This window comes from Lithobates pipiens, unplaced genomic scaffold, assembly GCF_037356315.1.
Source record: "Lithobates pipiens isolate NorthernLeopardFrog02 unplaced genomic scaffold, aLitPip1_a1.2 Scaffold_19, whole genome shotgun sequence".
Lineage (NCBI taxonomy): Eukaryota > Metazoa > Chordata > Amphibia > Anura > Ranidae > Lithobates > Lithobates pipiens.
The window spans coordinates 546,753,501-546,773,221 of NW_027507764.1; the positions used below are offsets into that span (position 1 = coordinate 546,753,501).

The window sequence follows — 19,721 nt, forward strand, 5'->3', positions numbered from 1 at the left end:
CAAAAGCCTCTGGGCATGGGTTAAATAATATATATTTTATTTATATATATGTATATATATATATATATATATATATATATATATATATATACACTCCAGGCAAACTAGTTCATACCATGAGAATTCATTTTTCACAGTATCTGCAAACTTTTGCCAAACTACTGAGCTAATGGCCTTTACTGTCAAGGTTTGAGAATGTGCCAAATATTATACAACCAGTGATGATGAAAAATGTGGATTATTCAATACCCCGGACTGCTGTATTACTGCAATTTGGCATAAGCGAATAACGCAGTAAACTTTTTCAATCCACATAGGAATTTTAAGGAAAAAGTTTGTGCCCGGGCGACAGAATTATATAGAATTCATCAAGCTGCCAGATATATGGATTGCACCATTAACTTACATGTCTTGGATATGGAGAATGCATTTATAAATTTAGCTCTTTCTGACGCGTAAGAGTAATGGGAGTAAAATGTGATCAAACATGAAAATGCAAAAATAAGTGTGGTGAATAAAATACATTAGCACTACTCATGGTGTAATTCTGTTATACAAGATAAAATACTTGTCTTATAGAATCAATCTTTGTATGTTATATGACAACACCCCTTACACAGCCAAACACCACCCAGTTCAATGGTACCTAATATTTATGCCTATTGCCATGTGTCTTAGCTGTTTAAAAGGTTGTCTATTTTACCTGTTGATTTAATGTAACACTCTTTTAAAGGGTTTATTTTTGTATGTCCAGAACTAGAGACTGAAGCACCACCTGCAAAAGAAGACCATTTTTCGCTTACCTATCCAACCACCCATTTCTCCGATCTTTGCTGGCCACCTAAGGAAACTTCACATCTCGCACTTCTGGGAGTGTGGGGTGACTGTGTACCCCTAGAATGCTGTGGTACCTCCTATGTCACTAAAGTGTCTTACAATGGCAAATGGAAACAGAGTGTGCCACGGGTACACAGGGATTCAACACTCCATAAGCGTGCTATATGTGAAGAGGCCAATGAATGAATGAATGAATGAAATACTTGTATAGCGCACAATGCGAACTGAATCGCCTCTAGGCAAGAGGGTGAGAACTGGAGGAATGGCTGGTAGTAAAAAAACTCTTAATTTGCAGGTGGTGCATTTTTCATGTTTTAATTTTGTGAAGGAGTCGCTTTAAGTCATTTTAATTTCAGTCTGGTACATCTAACTTATTCATGTGGATCTTAACTCAAAAAGTGACACAGGCTTCTGAAACTCCCAGAAGTGTTAGGAGAAGAACATTTTTGAGGTGAAGATTGAGGTGGACTTTAAAGCCTCATACATACAATTTTTGTTTTCCACCCAGTGGGCTAAACAAAAAAAAAACTGACAGCTTAGGTTGGAGCTACTGTACTAGCTATCTGATGTTGGTACAGAGTTCTCCCCTGCTGTGCTATTGTGTTCTGACAGGGGGGGCGGCCCCTGTCATTGGCTGAGATCGCTGATTGGCAATTGGTTGGCAGACCCGTTTCAGTCATGTCCCTTCGACAGACCGGTCTGTCAGACCTGCTGTGTAGTACACACAAGCCGAATATTGGTCCGGTTTCTATTGAGCTAAGATTGCTAAACTCTTGTACACACGGTCAGACATTCCGACAACCAAATCTGTCGGATTTTGTCCGAAACTGTTGCATACACACAGTCGGACAAAGTTGTCAGAAAATCCGATCGTACTTAACTTGATGACGTTATTTCGTTAGGACGGGACTACCTTCAGGCTAGTAGCCAATAGCTTTGGTCTAGGAATTTGATCTGAGCATGCGTGGCACTTTGTCCGATCGGAATTCTCTACATATGATCGGACAAAGTCCGATCGGATCACGTTGTCGGAAAATTTTATAGCCCAGCTGGAAAACTTGGTCCGTCAGATACTCAGACGGAAACAGTCCAATGGCGCCCACACACTGTCGGATTATCTGACAACACGGTCCTATCGGACTTTGTCCATCGGAATGTCCGACCGTGTGTACAAGGGCTAAGGGTGTTTCAATCTTTAGTCCTGGACATAAAAATAAATAAATAAAATATGAAAGATGAACCTTTCAGTTAGTTTGGGCTTTGGGTTCAGTATATTGCCTTTAAAGCATACTGAATGAAATTTACAGGTAAAATGGGCAACCCTTTAAATAAGTAGGACATATGGTAATAGGCATGACAAATTAGGTATTGTTGAACTGATTTGGATGAGGTTTGCTGTGTAAGAGGTGTACTTCCAAAGACTATTCTGTATGACAAGTATTTCATCTTGTATAACAAGATTGCACCATGGCTATGGGTAATATATTTTCCTCACCACATTACTCATATATTTGATCACATTTTTTGTGCCTAAGGCTGTGTACACACGGCCGGAATTTCCAATGGAAACAGTCCAATGGGAGCTCTTCATCGGATTTTTCAACCGTGTGTATGCCCATCGGTCTTTTTCTGTCGGCATTTCCGACGGTCTTTGGATTGAGAGCCTGTTCTTAATTTTTGCAGACGGAAAACCTTTCTATCGGATTTTTCGATCGTGTGTATGCAATTCTGAAACTCAAAATTCTGACGCATGCTCAGAAACAATTCGACGCATGCTTGGAAGCATTAAACTTCCATTTCCAATTCCACTTTTATAGTGCAGTTGAACGTGTTGTATGTCACTGTGTTATTGACCATCGGAACTTGGTGTGACCGTGTGTAGGCAAGACAGTTTGAGCGAAATTCCGTCAGAATTCTGACTGGAAAACCATCATAGCTTTTTCGACAAGAATTCCGATCGTGTGTACGTGGCATTAGTGGTACCCTAAACATCTACCTATTCTCTTGTATTTCAACCCAGTGCAGTTCCTGATGTGTGAGTGTGCCTTGGCACTCTATGGGGTTAATTTCCTAAAACCAGAGAGTGCAAAATCTGGTGCAGCTCTTCATAGAATACAATCAGCTTCCAAGTTTTATTATGAAAGCTTAATTGACCCCCATGCAGACCTTTTAGTAAATCAACCCTTATGCCTTTAGTCTCATAGCTACATATCTGCACTGTGTTAGCTCTGTACCTGAAGCTAAATTTGAATCTGGACCCAAAGCCGAAACTTACACAAGTGTCCATTGTCCAAACCATCTTCATAGCTTTAATCTAACACAACATTTTACTGTAGCAGGCACCCAAGTGGAATGGTTAACCGCAATGATATGAAAGACAGACGAACCTCTAAGGAACAATTTTCTACCAGTTCTGAAACTCCAAAGTGAATAAATCAAACACCGTGTCCAAAATGTAATGTGAAACTGAAATAAGATACCTTCAAAACCCATTAATCCTAAGGTACAATAATAAAACTTCTATTTCAGAATACAATAACAATAGCAGAGAATGATCACAAAAAAACACTCTCATACATCAATACTCCAAAGTCAGCTTAGACAACAACTGCAGGAGTTATGAACATCTAAGTTCTCTTAAGTGAAAGTAAAGGACACTTCACATAAAAATATTAAGTCAATAGCCAAAATATGAAATGGATCAATTTGTTTAATAAAAATTGACTTTTTAGGTAGTAAAAACGCACTACATAAAATATATATTTACATTAATGAAACCTGCTGTACTTCATCTAAGATCAATTGTATTTTGAATCTCCATTTATATTATCAGTTGTGTTTGTAGTAAGCTGTACAAATTAGTGTGCAGTAATTAATTAGCACTTGCCACTGCGAAAAAAAAGTATGAAGAAAGTATGAAGAATGTTATTATCATTATTGATTATGACAATAATAATAATAGTTAATAATAATATAATAATGTATCCTTAAAGGGTCTGGAAACTTTCCAAAAACAAGCTATATACTAGGGCTGAAACAACTAATCGATTAATTGACAACTAATTGATTATGAAATGAATCGATTACTATTTTCATAATCGATTAATCAGCCACTAACATAATGGGGTTTAAAAAAAAAACTAAAATTAGCCCTTTATGGTACAAAAAGAGGAAATAATCGCTACTGTAAATATTACTTTCACAGTTCTACAGTAAAAAAATGAACCCCTTACAGTAGTGATTATCTGCTTTTTTTGTACTATAAAGGGCTAATTTTTGTTTTTTTTACCTCCATTATGTTACTAAACGTCTTAGGCCTGGTTCACGTCCATGTGTTTTTTTTTGGTGTTTTCTGCAGAAATGCACTACAGTTCTTTTGCATAGTTTCCTATTGGACACATTCACATCTATGCTTTTTTCAGCTGCTTCATATTTGGAAAGGGTCAGGGAGTCTGATGATATTTACCAGATTCAACCTTTAATAGTATATACAGTATATCTCCTCTAATAGTATATACAGTATATATCTCTTCTAATAGTATATACAGTATATATCCTCTAATAGTATATACAGTATATATCTCTTCTAATAGTATGTACAGTACATCTCTTCTCTCTGTTATTCTCAGAGTGAATTAGATATCTTTCTCCCTAACCATATAGTTGATTATTTAGATTTAACACTACATAGAGATATTTTTAAATAAATTGCCTTTTTTTTAAAACTTTGCATTGACTAAATTATACACCACAATCTTTTTTAAGGTTATTAACCGATTAATCAATTAATCAAAACAATAATCGGCCATCTAATCGATTATGAAAATAATTGTTAGTTGCAGCCCTACTATATACTTTACCAAGTTCTGTTATCTTGTCCTGAATCGTGTTGTTTTCCAGCCAGCAGCCCCTCTTCTTTAGCCCTGGTCCACACTGATGCGATCTGACATGTCAAATGGCATGCCAAAACGGCAGCACTTGCTGGTAATGGCGGCGTCCGAATCGTTGCAATGCGCACACTGATTCCCAAAAGTCGTTTCTGTACTACTTTTGGCGATTTGACGGTGCGATTTCCATTGACATCTGTGCAGAAATCCGCACAGATGTCTCTGAAATCGCCCCCGAATTCAGGACTGACATGCGGGAATGAAATTGTGCGAGTCCAGCTGAACCCTCACGATATTATTCCCACAGTCAGTGTGAACCAGGGCTTATGGTGACTTGAAGTCACCCAAAAGATTGGAGAATTCCCCATTAAAATCTATTGCCACGTACACACGATCAGACTATCCGGCGGACAATCCGCTGGACTTTGCAGAGGAGGTCCGCCGCTCTTTCCGAAAGAGCGGACTTGCCCACACCCCGCCCCTTATGATGTCACAGTCCCATCATCCCCCGGGACTGTGACATCATAAGGGGGGCACCATGTGAGATCAACCGTGACCCGCCCCTTATGCCTATATAAGTCGCCGCGCAACGTGTCCCCTGCATTATGGCCGGAGAGAGCGTTGTGTCAACATCGGAAGAAGAGAAGAAGAAGGAAGAAGAAGAAGAAGGCAGCAACAAGACCGGGCCAACGCTAGTAAAAGATCTGGAAGAAGGAAGCAGAGGCCTAGCAGAAGAAGTGAAGAGCAGGACAAGACCCCCAAAAGTCGGAAGAATACCCCCGGACGGCGGCAACGACGAAGAAGAAAGCCGGGGGGGCGAAGAAGACCCCCAAAGACAGAAGAAGACCCCCGGAGCTGACTAATAAACTACTTTAAAAACCTGTGCTGTGTGTTTTTTTATTTACACTTTTTCCCCCAGGTGAATGGGTAGGGGTACATCGCACACCATACTCATTCACATAGGGTGGGGGGCCGGGATCTGGGGACCCCCTTATTAAAGGGGGCTCCCGGATTCCGATAAGCCCCCGCCCGCAGACCCTGACGTCCAACGGCCAGGGTTGTTGGGAAGAGGCCCTTGTCCTCATTAACATGGGGACAAGGTGCTTTGGGGTGGGGGGGCCGCAGGGCCCCCCTTCCCAAAGCACCCCCCCATGTTGAGGGCACGTGGCCTGGTACGGTTCAGGAGGGGGGGCACTTGCTCGTCCCTACCCCCTTTCCTGACCGGCCAGGCTGAGTGCTCGGATAAGGGTCTGGTATGGACTTTGGGGGGACCCCCACGTTTTTTCGGCATAGGGGTTCCCCTTTAAATCCATACCAGGCGACGGGGCCTGCGAGGTGTCAATCTCGCCGATGGAGGCGACGACATTGATTTCTTTCACTAGTCCCGTCTACCTGGAGTTACGTTCAAAATGAACGGACTTTACTCTGTGTGTGGGCAAGTCCGTTCAATCCAGCGGACTAGCACACAGACGGGTGGATTGTCCACCGGACTTTTGGGAAGAAAAAGTCTGCCTGAGCCCACACACGCCGGATAGTCCGATCGTGTGTACGCGTCATATGGCTTCTTCTGCACATGCAATGGCATTGGGGAAAAAAAGGACTGGCCAAAGCTAATCATTGTATGAAACTTTTGGTTTCCTCGCAATTTCAATGTTTCAGCATTTCCTTTGATTTTCATCAACATGGATTTTGTAAGCCCTGAATCATATACAATGGGGCTGATTTACAAACGGTTGTCGCCATGAGTTGCGGCGCACGCCGATGCGCAACCGCCGTTTTCGTATTCACAAAACATTTGCGCCTGTAACACAGCACAATTCCCCATTTACTATTATATTGCCGGCGCACGAAAGCCGGCGATCGGTGCGCTGCTATAGAAGTGCCAATATTATGGGGGTGATGTGAGGAAGTATAGTTATAACTGTCCAAGTAACAAAATTGCCCAAAATAGAATGAGAAAGTCACTTTTTTCTGAACAAGCCTGCTGTGCCTGAAAATACACTTAGAACTGCGTGGTCAATTTATGCACTGTGCATGCGCAAGCGGTATTTGCGCACGTTCAAATGCTTTGGTTCACTGCGCCGGCAAAATCTTAGTATGTCAAGAATGTCAAGCAACGTAAATGCATTTGCATAAGCTGAATGGGCGCACCTCTCAACTTTTTTTTTACGCTGGTTCGCTTTTATGTTTTTTTTTAAGGCTATTTGCACACAGGTCATGTTAGCATTAAGAAAAAAATAAATAAGAAAAAAAAATGCGTGGGGATCCCCCGAAATTCCATATCAGGCTCTTCAGGTCTGGTATGGATATTAAGGGGAACCCTGTGTCAAAAAAAATGGCGTGGGGGTCCCCCTCAAAATCCATACCAGACCCTGAAGAAGCAGAGGAAGAAGAAGATCGAGAAAGAAACCAAAGGATGAAGGAAGGAAGAAGGAAGAAAATCCGAAGAAGATGGAAAGTAGAAGACTTTAATAAAGGAATTGTCAAAACTGTAATTTTTAACATTTCTGACACTTTTTTGGTGAAACGGTACCCTTACCATTTCACACGGGGGGGGGGGGGCTGGGATCTGGGGGTCCCCTTGATAAAAAGGGCTTCCAGATTACAATAAGCCCTCTGCCCACAGAACCCCACAACCAACGACCAGGGTTGTGGGGATGAGGCCCTTGTCCTCATTAACATGGGGACAAGGTGCTTTGGGGGGCTGGCCTGGTACGGTTCAGATGGGGGGGCGCTCTCTCGTCCCCCCCTCTTTTCCTGTGGCCTGCCAGGTTGCATGCTCAGATAAGGGTCTGGTATGGATTTTGAGGGGGGTCGCCACGCCTTTTTTTTTTTTTTTTTTGGCGCGGGGTTCCTCTTAAAATCCATACCAGACCTGAAGGGCCTGGTATGCTCTTGGAGGGGAACCCATGCTGTTTTTTTATTTAAAAATAAAGTCACCTGGCCTGGGGGCGACTTAAAGTCATGTTGTAAGTCGCCCCAAGTCATGTTGAACTCACCCCAAGTCACGCTGTGATTCATACTCAAGTCGTGTCCAAGTTGCCTCCCAAAGTCGCGCTGGAAGTCGTGTTGCCCCTGTGTGAATGGACTGTTAATGATACTGTGTGTGCTATTATCAATGGCATATTATTATCGCGTGCGCCGGCATATTATCATCTGTTGTGCTTATGCGTGCACCGATTCACACGCTCAATTATTAATTTATCTGGCGCACAAATTAAGGTATGAACCGGAGCAGCACATTCATCTTAGTAAATGACCCCCAATGTGTTTAAAACAACTAATTAATTATTACAAATAGTTAGACAAATACACCAATCCTGAAGATGACATACATACCTACAGCAGAAAATATTTTCTAGAACAAATAGATCCTGCTTCTGAATTATGCAAATAAAATATAGAATCAGCAAGCTCCACTAATTTTAATGTAAAAGATCACCCCCCCCCCCCAGTCCCCTGAACTGGAACATTTTATACAAGTAGCAGATTCTAGATAAGCATGCTTGTTATATTTTGTGATCACATATTACATTTTATGGATGACCTAACCCACATATGTCAAACACAAGACCCACGGGCTCCTGCACCCAGTTTTGCAGCCAGAAAGTAGCAGAACTCCATTTCACCACCTCCGGCTCTCACCATCCGTTCCTTCTCCCCACTGTCACTTGTAAACACAGAAGCCTGTTGTGTTTACAAGGGACAGAGCTTTGCTCTCAGTGGCTCCTGGATCTAACAGATCCCTGCATGTGCTCATGACGAGCACACATCTCCAGAATCTGAGGTAGAGAACGATCTCTCTGCAAGGCGAGGCAGAGCCGCCTACACATGCCTAAACCCTGCTTTCTGTACATAGCACACCCCTGAACCCTGCATTCTGTATGTAATGCACTCATGAACTTTGAACTCTGTACATGACTTAATCCTAAACTCTGCACTCTGTATGTAATGCACTCCTGTACCCTTCACTCTGTGTGTAGTGCACCCAAGATACCCCTTTGAGGGCAACCAAATCGCTGATGCAGCCCGCAATGAAATGGAGTTTGACACCCCTGACATAACCTCAGAAAGATCCCCCCTTATGTGTTCATGTACCACAAGTGTCTTTGTTGTATGAAATGACAGCCAAAAAGAAGAGATGGAGCTCCATTACAAAGATCAAAAGTCTATGCAGGAAGGGCAGATCAACAGTGGCACCATCAACGTGGACCTATATGCAAATCTCAGGTTTGGCCGAACAGGAATTAATTGAAACAGTTTAATGTGGCAAATATATCAATAATGTATCTTTAGCAATTAACTCATTAGAGGTATGTGTAGCTATGGCTAATTTAGTAAATTTCATAGCAAGAACTTTATATAGAAAAAAACATGTTTAGCTACCATCTGGAAGAAAGAGTTTTTCCTCTATTTAAATGGTAATTAACTTGTTTAACTGGTTCAAAAAGGCTAGCTAAACATGGAGTGATGTTGGCAGAAAATGAGCGAAGGAAGGAAATCAGAAAACACAGCCATGTGCTGGCCATACACAGAGTTGGAGACTAAAAGAGCTGGACCAGCTTTGGCCATGCTCCTTGAGCAACTGAGTAAATGTTGATCATCCAGAAGCTTGCATCCACCATCATAATTGATTGAAGTCCCTAATTTGAAGCTAGCTAACAATTAATTGTTTATATAATTGTTTTATGCCTAAACCGGGGTGAATAGATAGGGTTGATTGGTTACATATGTGTATGGATAGATTCACTGGTTTCCCCCGGTTCACTGAAGTAAAACATGGCAGCTGAGTACATCCACATATGTGACTAGTGGATATGAAACCTCCCTTCTTCTCATGGGTGCCTGTCATGGCTCTGACAACATTAGATGCATACCCTGCCCACTCCTACTAGCTATATTATATTGATGGTTTCACTGGGAGGCGGTTGTAGGTTCCACTAATATGACAAGCCCTTCCTAGTCACAAAGCACTGTGGGATGTTTTGAAACGTAGGCAAAAGAGCAGCTGCAAAATGCCTACAGTAAATGCTCTATCCTTCACAGCTATCTTGTCTTGTCCATTTTGAAGGATAAGGTTGAGTCTAGATCCATGTTAATGTTGAGAGTTAAATCATAAGTCCTCTGAGGTCAATATACCCTTTATAAGCAACAACTCAAGGACATCTGAGCATCGCACCTACATTAAACTGCCCACATTATGTGGACACCCTTCCAAAACATTGAGCTCAGGTGTTTCAGTGAAGGGTACAGTTAATATCCAATGTTCGATATTCAAAGACATTTTAAACAACTGTGAACTTATAACAATAATTCACAGAAGGCCCTTTTCTGTTCCAGCATTAGTATGCACATGGGCACAAAACCAGGTCCATATAGACATGGTTTTGCAAGCTTGGTGTGAAAGAAGTTGCGTGGCCTGCATAAAGCCCTAACCTCAACCCTAATGAACACCTCCAACATCAGTACCTCACCTCACAAATGTTCTCTTGAATTAATGGGCATAAATTCCCAAAGATACACAACATTTTGTGGATGTCCTTTCCAGGAGAGGAGAGAAAAGACTGGCAAAGAAGAGATGGGGGCAACTCCATATTAACATTAATATATTAAAGTCAAAACTTTGGAATAAGATGTCCTCAAGCTCATATTGGAGCGATGGTTAGGTGTCTACTGTACATACCTTTGTTTCTATACTGTAATAAGTTGCCCTCTCTTTTGCAGGACAGGCCCCACATCGTGGAAATTACCCCCATATCCTGTGGATTACATTACCACACAGGGGGCAACACAGAGGTTGTTGTGGCAGGAGGTGCGCCTTGCATACCACCATATTTTCCTATCTCATGAAAAAGTCTTCCAAATTTCTTCAAAAATGCTTAATAATTTATGGTGGAGCAGTTATATATCCTATATCTTGTATAATATTTTGCTGCACATAATAAAAAAAAAAAAGAGTACATTGTAATACTAAGTTGTGCCTCATACAAAACTTACTTGGCCTTTCCACAAAACCAGGAGTAGTGCATGGTGGGTAAAAGTTTGCAGTGCTGCAGCCCATAACTAAAATTCAGAAGTGTCAATTGCCAACCACAAGCTACAGTCCTCATCTGCACATTATACAATGGTTTTCTCTCCTCTCCTCCTCTGCCACTCGCTGTATTATGAATATAAACTATTGCACAGCGTTGATTAAAGGAATCTGTTAAGAAAAGAGAGAGGCCTGAAACTTCATTATTTATCTGAATTGAGCTGAGGCCTCTGATATTCATCTTTCCTGTAGGAAAATACAGCTCGGCTTGGCTCGGGTATTAACATACAAAACAAATGTATAAATTATATCGGGAAACAGTTCATTACATGAATGATTTACTCGTCAAATCAATTTTACACGGCTGGGCCACAAACACAGACGGCAGCCGCTGAGGGGGCTGATTTTTCACAGAATGTGTCACGATTGAAGCACACACTGTAAATACACAAATACAGGCCACACTGTTATACTTATAAGTCTTTGTGCTGTTTTGTTTGCTGTAACCAGGTGCTTGGCTAAGAATAGAGAGTGAGAGAAACACTGGCTGCAGCTGCTTTCTGTAGTTGCTTCCCTGTGGTACTGAACTGGTTAACAGTTATATCAGCAAGAGGTGGGAAGGAGCTGCTGAGCAGGAAGAGTTCAACAGACTGACTCAGGCAGCACTGTACTGTGGGAACTGTAGTCCAGAGGAAAGAGGCTCTATTGTAGTCAAGAGCTTTTGAACTGCTTTTCCCAGGGGGAGATTGCCAGAAGAAGAGGAAAGAGCTGTACAGGACACAGCTTTCTCTTGCCTTGAGGGGGGTCCTGACAGTGCCCATCACTGTCCAGTGTGCCCCACCACTTCTGCATAAGCAGGATTCAGACTGCTGAGTCCAGGACATCCAGAGTGGACTAATGTGTATGACTGGATGTTAAGCTGCTGCTGTGGATATTTGCTAGAGAGAGAGAGAGAGAGAGATAGAGAGAGACCGGGCACTTTGGGAACTGAACATACAGAGATCTAGAAGCCCTGTTGCTGCCCGCAAGCTTGGCAAGGACTATTCTCATATGCACCAACAGTACCACTGGGCTCCAACACAAGCCGTCTAAAGAGTTAGGACTAAAGGCTGCCACTTTACAGCTGATACAGAGACCTTTACCTATTGCTTATGCTAAGAGATAACTCTCAGGGGACATTGCACCATATGCTAGTCATTATCCTAGAGTGCACTCTAGGCTAGTTATAGTATAATTATTCACATTGCAGTTAATGTTTATATGCACTGTTTATTGCTGATGTTGCTGATTCATGAGTTAGTCCCAGTCTAGTGGTACAGAACTCTATTCTAAGTTACTTTGGCATAGTGATTGTATGGTACAGCGGACTGTGTCTGAACCTACCTTCTGTGTGTTCATTTATGCTTGAACCACCATTATTTATTGTAACCCGTACCAATACATTGAGCAAATTTACCACTAAACAGTCTTGTGTCTATTTCCTGGTGCTAATTCACAGCCAAGTTAAAGGTATCTATTCTCTTGTTCTTATATTGTAAGTGCTTGCAGTAACTTTCAATTCAAACGGGTGTGTCAGAGGGGCTGAGATGGTTATTGGAGTCATGACTCCGAACAGAGAACCTAAATTAGCAAGCAGCTCCTTCGGGGTAGCGCTACATTTTGCATAGTTCCCTAATATGTGATGGGCAGGGAGCCATTATTTTATCTCAGGGCTATGCAACTTCCAGTCTGCTCCACTCTTTAGCTCCATCATCTCAGCCAAAGCAGAAGGGTAAAGAACACTACTTTGTATGGAGTCACAGCAGAATATAGCCTACACCAGAAATGGTCACAGGGGGGCAATGTAGCCTTTCTTCCATTCTAATGTTTAAATGGAAAGGGGTATAAAGGAGCAATGTGGGCTGAAATTGATTTTGGGCCCATAGCTAGTAGTATTTAGTCATATTAAATTGGACCTATTTTGTAGTGTTGAACACCTTTCATTCTTCATCCAAGTGGATTCCTTAGTTCTACTTGGTGTCAAGAATAAGGATGAGCCAAACACCCCCCTGTTCGGTTCGCACCAGAACCTGTGAACAGACCTAAACTTCACGTGAACTTTAGAACCCTATTAAAGTCTATGGAACTTGAACATTCAAAATCTAAAGTGATAATTTTAAAGGCTAATGTGCAAGTTACTGTCCTAAAAAGTGTTTGGGGACCTGGGTCCTGCCCCAGGGGACATGGATCAATGCAAAAAAAAGTTTTAAAAACTACTGTTTTTTCGGGAGCAGGGATTTTAATAATGATTAAAGTGAAATATTCCTTTAAATTTCGTACCTGGGGGGTGTCTATAGTATGCCTGTGAAGGGGCGCATGTTTCCCGTGCTTAGAACTGTCCCTGCACAAAGTGTAATTTCTGCAGGAAAAAAAGTCTTTTAAAATCACTCGTGGCTATAATGAATTGTCGGCTCTCCGTAATACAGAGAACACTCATTGAAAGTCAGTGATAAAAAAAAAAAAAAGCGTGGGGTTCCCCCAAATTCAATTACCAGGCCCTTCAGGTCTGGTATGGATATTAAGGGAAACCCCACATCAAATTAAAAAAAAAAATTGACGTGGGGGTCCCCCTAAAAATCCATACCAGACCCTTTATCCGAGCACACAACCTGGCAGACCGCAGGAAAAGAGGGGTGGACAAGAGAGCGCCCCCCCCCTCCTGAACCGTACCAGGCCACATGCCCTCAACATTGGGAGGATGCTTGGGGGGTCTGTGAAAGCACCATGTCCCCATGTTGATGGGGACAAAGGCCTCATCCCCACAACCCTGGCCGGTGGTTGTGGGGGTCTGCGGGCGGGGGGCTTATCAGAATCTGGAAGCCCCCTTTAACAAGGGGACCCCCAGATCCTGCCCCCTCTGTTTGAAATGGTAAAGGGGTACAAAAGTACCCCTACCATTTCACAAAGAAAGCGTAAAAAATAGTTAAATAAGACAAACACACTTTTGAAAAATTCCTTTATTAAAAATTAAAAAAAGATTCCAGCGGTGGTAATCCACTCTTGCTATCCAGCGACGGATGATCATCTCTCCGGGGTCCAGCGATGGCTGATCTGATCCAGGGACGGGTGATTTTCAGTCCAGCGCAGTCCATCCATGCATCCATCTTCTGTCTCCACTGTCGGAGACACTGCGGGATCCCAGCGCTGATGTCCCTTATATTAGGAGGGCAGGGCCACCCATCACCTGACCCCGCCCCCTCTAACGCTAGTGAGGGAAGCCAGGGCTTCCCCCATGACGTATGGGTGACCCTGCCCCCCTCTGATGTAACGGAAACCTGCTTTTTTATTTTTTTATTTTTAATAAAGGAATTTTTCAAAAGTGTGTTTGTCTTATTTAACAATTTTTTACACTTTCTTTGTGAAATGGTAGGGGTACATTTGTACCCCCTTACCATTTCAAATGGGGGGGCAGGATCTGAGGGTCCCCTTGTTAAAGCATCCTCCCAATGTTGAGGGCATGTGGCCTGGTACGGTTCAGGAGGGGGGTGCTCTCTCGTCCCCCCCTCTTTTCCTGCGGCCTGCCAGGTTGCGTGCTCGGATAAAGGGTCTGGTATGGATTTTTAGGGGGACCCCACGTCAAATTTTTTTTAAAATTTGATGAGGGGTTCCCCTTAATATCCATACCCGACCTGAAGGGTCTTTCAATGAGTGTTCTCTGTATTACGGGAGCTGACAATTCATAATAGCCGCGAGTGATTTTAAAAGTCTTTTTTTCCTGCAGAAATTACACTTTGTGTAGGGACAGTTCTAAGCACGGGAAACATGCGCCCCTTCACAGGCATACTATAGACACCCCCCAGGTATGAAATTTAAAGGAATATTACACTTTTATTGTTTCACTTTAATCATTATTAAAATCACTGCTCCCGAAAAAACTGCCGTTTTTAAAACTTTTTTTTGCATTGATACATGTCCCCTGGGGCAGGACCCAGGTCCCCAAACACTTTTTAGGACACTAACTTGCATATTAGCCTTTAAAATTAGCACTTTAGATTTCTCCCATAGACCTGTACAGGGTGTTCCCGGCTTTTTGAATTTGCTGCGAACAACCCAAATTGTTCACTGTTCGCTGAACAGGCGAACAGGCAATGTTCGAGTCGAACATGAGTTTGACTCGAAGCTCATCCCTAGTCAGGAACAAAGTGACAACATTTACAACCACATGGGTAGCTCAGTCAGCTTAATCCAGGCACCAGGTTGTCATGCAATATGTCAAGGCAAATGTTTATTGTTCAAGAACATGATGAGAGTGTGCAAGTTTTTGAATTACTATAATTGTATCACCATGAGGTCATGAAGTCTGGGGCAGGTGTTGACTGTTCAATTTGCATGGATAAAGGCAAGGATTGTTGTTTAACCTGGTGTATACTGGTGTCATGGTGAGGGGAAGTAACAAGGCTGGTCGATGATGGAACCAGACTGTAGCGCTCGATAACCATTCTCCATTACCTGAAGAGGCACTGGTTTTAAAAAAAAAAAATGCTTTTTTTAAGTAAAAAATAATAGCTTTAAAGCGGAGTTCCACCCATAAAATCAACTTTACATAAATCCATAGCATTCTCCATTTGCAAATAATTTTTTTTTTACTCACTCAGTAACCACTGCTGCTATGGGGTCCCTTCTGTTCTGCCAGTTCTGATCCGCAGCGATTTACATCATATCCCTCGGTGCTTGTGCTCCTGGGAAATGTGTGTCATCTTTCCCAGGAGTAAGTCAGCAGCGCCGAAGGCTACAATTGCGTTGTTTAGAAACTGGCAGTGATGCGGGCAAAGGCAACAGGGCGGGCACTTCCTCCTTCTCTGACCGTTATGGTAACAACATAATAATCCTTTCCCTGTGTAAACGGCGCACGCGTGAGAACAGAAGGTGCATGCTGGGTATCCAGCATCACCATATCCAGGAAGAGAATGCTAGTGGGCTTCACATGCCCACACTAGAGATGGAAGTGCTCTGCAGAGCAGAAATAAAAAGTAAGTACTATAAAAAAAAAATGGGAATTGAGCAGCGATTTCATTATTAACATGGATTAATAGTGTTTAAAATTGTTTACTAGAACAGAGTACCTTTTAAAAAAAAAAACATTCTGGGTGGAACTCCGCTTTAATGTTGGAGTGTTTTTTTTTTGGGGGGGGGGGGGGTGGCAGGGGGTTGGGTTACGTTTCATTTTGCCAGAAGATAAGCATTAATAAATGTTCTGATATTATTATAGCTACCACAATAAGCTCACAGGGATATTACTGTATATGAAATGAGGACTTCGTTACCACATTACCAAGACCTCTTGGGTGAAGCAAGACTAGGAAAAGGATCGCAATAGATTTTACCAAAGAAATCCTTGGCTGCATATAATTGACCAGTGAGGTCCATGCCCATGGGCTTAAAAAAAGTTTGTTCTCTTGTGAGAAAAAAACGCTCATATAGAGATTTTTTATTTTATTTTTACAAAGTTTAGACGAGTTTAGGGAACTTATACATTTTACTTTTTCTGCCAGTGAGCTCCAATCAGAAACACGAACCAGAAGTTTTTTTTTTCTGCCTCTAAACATTGAGTTCAAAATATGCCTCTTAACGTCCTAACGTGCATGGACACATAGGGCTACTTCTACAGAAAGAACGCAAAACTCCTGTAAAAGCAAAGTTTTTTTAAGCCCAGTGTGCATTGAGCCTAAGCAACTGATTTTTTATTCTCACTAAACTAGAGTTTCACTTTGGGGTAATGATATTAATGTTAATTATGGTAATTGAGGGGCCTGGAAAACAGGTCCAAACATTTTTAGATTCTTTAACCCCTTTCTGTCAGCAGGAGCCAGTCCTTAAAGAGGAGGGCCAATTTAAAAAAAATTTTTTTTAAAAGTCAGCAGCTGCAAACACTGTAGCTGCTGACTTTTAATAAGCAGACTTACCTGTCCAGGGTGCCCGCGATGTTGGCCGCCCGAGGCTGACCCGTCCCTTGGCTCTCGGGTCCCGGCGCCATCATTTTAACTAAGGGAAACAGGCAGTGGAGCCTTGCGGCTTCACTGCCCATTTCCTACTGCGCATGCGCGAGTCGCATGCGCGAGTCGCGCAGCGCTTTGTGAATGGACACACAGTTCCCAGAACACACAGCGCCCCATTACCCAGAAGACGCTGCACGGAGGAGAGAAGACTGAAGATCACCACGGAGGAGGAAGAGGCAGATTAGGACGATGTGCCTAGCAACAGGCATTTCTGGTAAGTTCAAAAACAAATGTTTTCTTTTTTTTTTCAGATTTTTTTCTCTCTAAATTTTAATGTATTTTTGTTTTTCAGGGTGGCCCTCCACTTTAAGAAGGATCTTAATGCCAAAGGATTTTCTTGGGCTTTTTGATCATGTGATCTCTGTGATTAGCCGAGCACAGGACTTTCTGACAGCCAAAGCTCCAACACTTTCTGCTACATCCTGCCCCACAAATTCCTATTGGTCTCACCAATCAAGCAGGAGGCGGAAACAACCAAAGTAGAAGAAAGTTGTAATTTTTCTTATTTGATGAAGTGATAGCAGAATTTATAGTACATACATATTATATGTATATTATATTACATATACCATATAGATCTCTCTCTCTTTTTAGGCTTGTAGTCTTGCTTGAAAGCCAGCAATGGAATACAGGATGTAACATACAATACAACACCGTGCAAATACCTTAACTTCAAACTGAATGGGTGTAGTAAAGTTGCACTGATACCGTGCACCCTTTATTTATTGGCTAGTATGAGTACTGATACTTTCGGTCAAGTACTTGCCGATACCGACTACCGATACTTTGTTGTACAAGCTACGTCAATACAAACAAATCTCACTATAAAGAATCGCATGTGAGATAGATATTTTATAGATAGGCAACTCCTATCCTCATATTGATTAGCGGTTCCAAATTAAAAATAACTACTGCAGTAGGGAACAGACACAAAAGATACTCTCAACATCTTTCCAAATAACTGTTCTCCTTTATTATGACGCATTTGAAGATTTTTATACACATGATTACGTAGGTATCACATTAATATTACAACTGTACGTTTATGGTAACAAGGGGCGTTACATAGGCAGGCTAATTCTAATCAGGACTCGAAAGAATGCAAAACATGTACTGAAAATATTATTAGTGCCATGTGCACAGTGAGGGTAGAGTGCAACACATATAAAATAGAATACAATTATATACAGAACTTACAAATTTCCAATACACATGCGATTTGACCCACTGCTCCTGTGTGTAGAAAGGGAAAATCGCTATCTAGTGGATGCTTTTTTAATTGGAAAGATTTTAATATTTTTAGAACAAAACTATTACATGTAAAACATGTCCATTAAACATTTAAAATTACATTAATAAGAAACAAAAATAAATAAATAAATAAAAGACAGAATAGACTATGTACCCTCCTGATTATATATAAAAGAAGGGGGGAACATTTGGGACTTTGAGTGAGACATAAGGAAAGGTTTACGCCTCCATCCCTGTGCTGTATTCAACAAAGGAGGGGGGCCGTTTGAGACTTTGAATGAGGTATGTGTGGGGAAACCAAACAAATCATGTAGGTAAAAATATCCATATGCTTATTACTTAACCATTAAATGGCATGACATAATACAGTATAACATACATAGTAAAGTTGTCAAATTACTACCCTCATTGACGCTGGAGGATAGCGTAGCTTTGGACCAACCCATAACACAGGAGGAGATATCTGGGGCTATTTCTTCCTTTAAAACTGGTAAGTCTACGGGCCTCGATGGATTCCCGGCTGACTGGTATCAGCTACATAGGGAACAACTGGTCCCTTTTCTGCAAAAAGTTTTTATTGCAGCTGGAAAGGATGAAATACTTCCAGACTCTATGAGAGAAGCGCTGATTGTGGTGATCCCCAAACCCGGGAAAGATCCCCAAGAATGTGAATCATATAGGCCAATCTCGTTAATAAATTCTGACGTCAAGATTCTGGCCAAGGTCTTGGCCAGTAGATTGCTGTCGGTGGTTCTCAAACTAATAAATTCTGATCAGACAGGATTCATACCTGGCCGCTGTGCACAAATGAATCTCCGTAGATTGTATGTTAAGTTACAGACTCAACACATTATATGGGCAGGAGAATGATTGCCTCTCTAAATACAAAGAAGGCGTTCGATTCTGTAGAATGGGACTATCTCATGGGTAAAATTATTGTATAAGGACCCAAGAGCGAGCGTCAGAGTGAATGGACTTAGACTCTTTCCAGATCCATAGGGGAACGAGACAGGGGTGCCCCTCTTCTATTTGCTTTAGCTATTGAGCCACTGGCTGTTAAACTTAGATCTCACGATACGATTAGGGGGTTTTTGGTTGGGGAGCTGGAGGAACGCGTGTCATTATACGCTGATGACATGCTCCTGTATCTGGGAGACCCTGAGGCTTCTTTGTCAGCTGCGGTCTCCCTAGTTCAGGAATTTGGTGACTTTTCCGGTTTCTGCATTAACTGGACTAAGTCAGCCCCTTTTCCTCTAGATCCACAGCTGAACCTGTCCCTTCCCGAACAATGTCCCTTAACCACAGTCTCACAATTTAAATATTTGGAAATAACGATCCAACTCCCAGTGGACTCATTTGTTGAGATGAATTTATGGCCCGTAATTACAGCCTTCCAAGATAGATAGGATTCGGAAGTGGAAGGATTTACCACTTACACTGTTTGGGAGGGCCAATCTATTTAAAATGATTTCCTCCCCAAATTCCTCTACGTCCTCTCTAATGCCCCAACATACATCCCGAAAAAGACATTTAGGCACATTAATTCTCTACTAACCTCTTTTCGGTGGGGCAACGGGGCGGCTAGAATCGTGCTGGAGCTTCTACAACTACCAGTGGGGAGGGGTGGCCTAGCGGTACCTGACCTCCGCCTATATTATCTCGCCTCACAACTAGTACATA

General features: G+C 42.1%; 1 protein-coding gene across 2 annotated transcripts in view; it reads right to left on the minus strand.

Annotated features, from left to right (window-relative positions):
* Positions 1–19,721, minus strand: part of SAMD12 (sterile alpha motif domain containing 12) — a 927,470-nt gene that overhangs the window by 551,607 nt on the left and 356,142 nt on the right. The gene's annotated exons all lie outside the window — the stretch shown is intronic.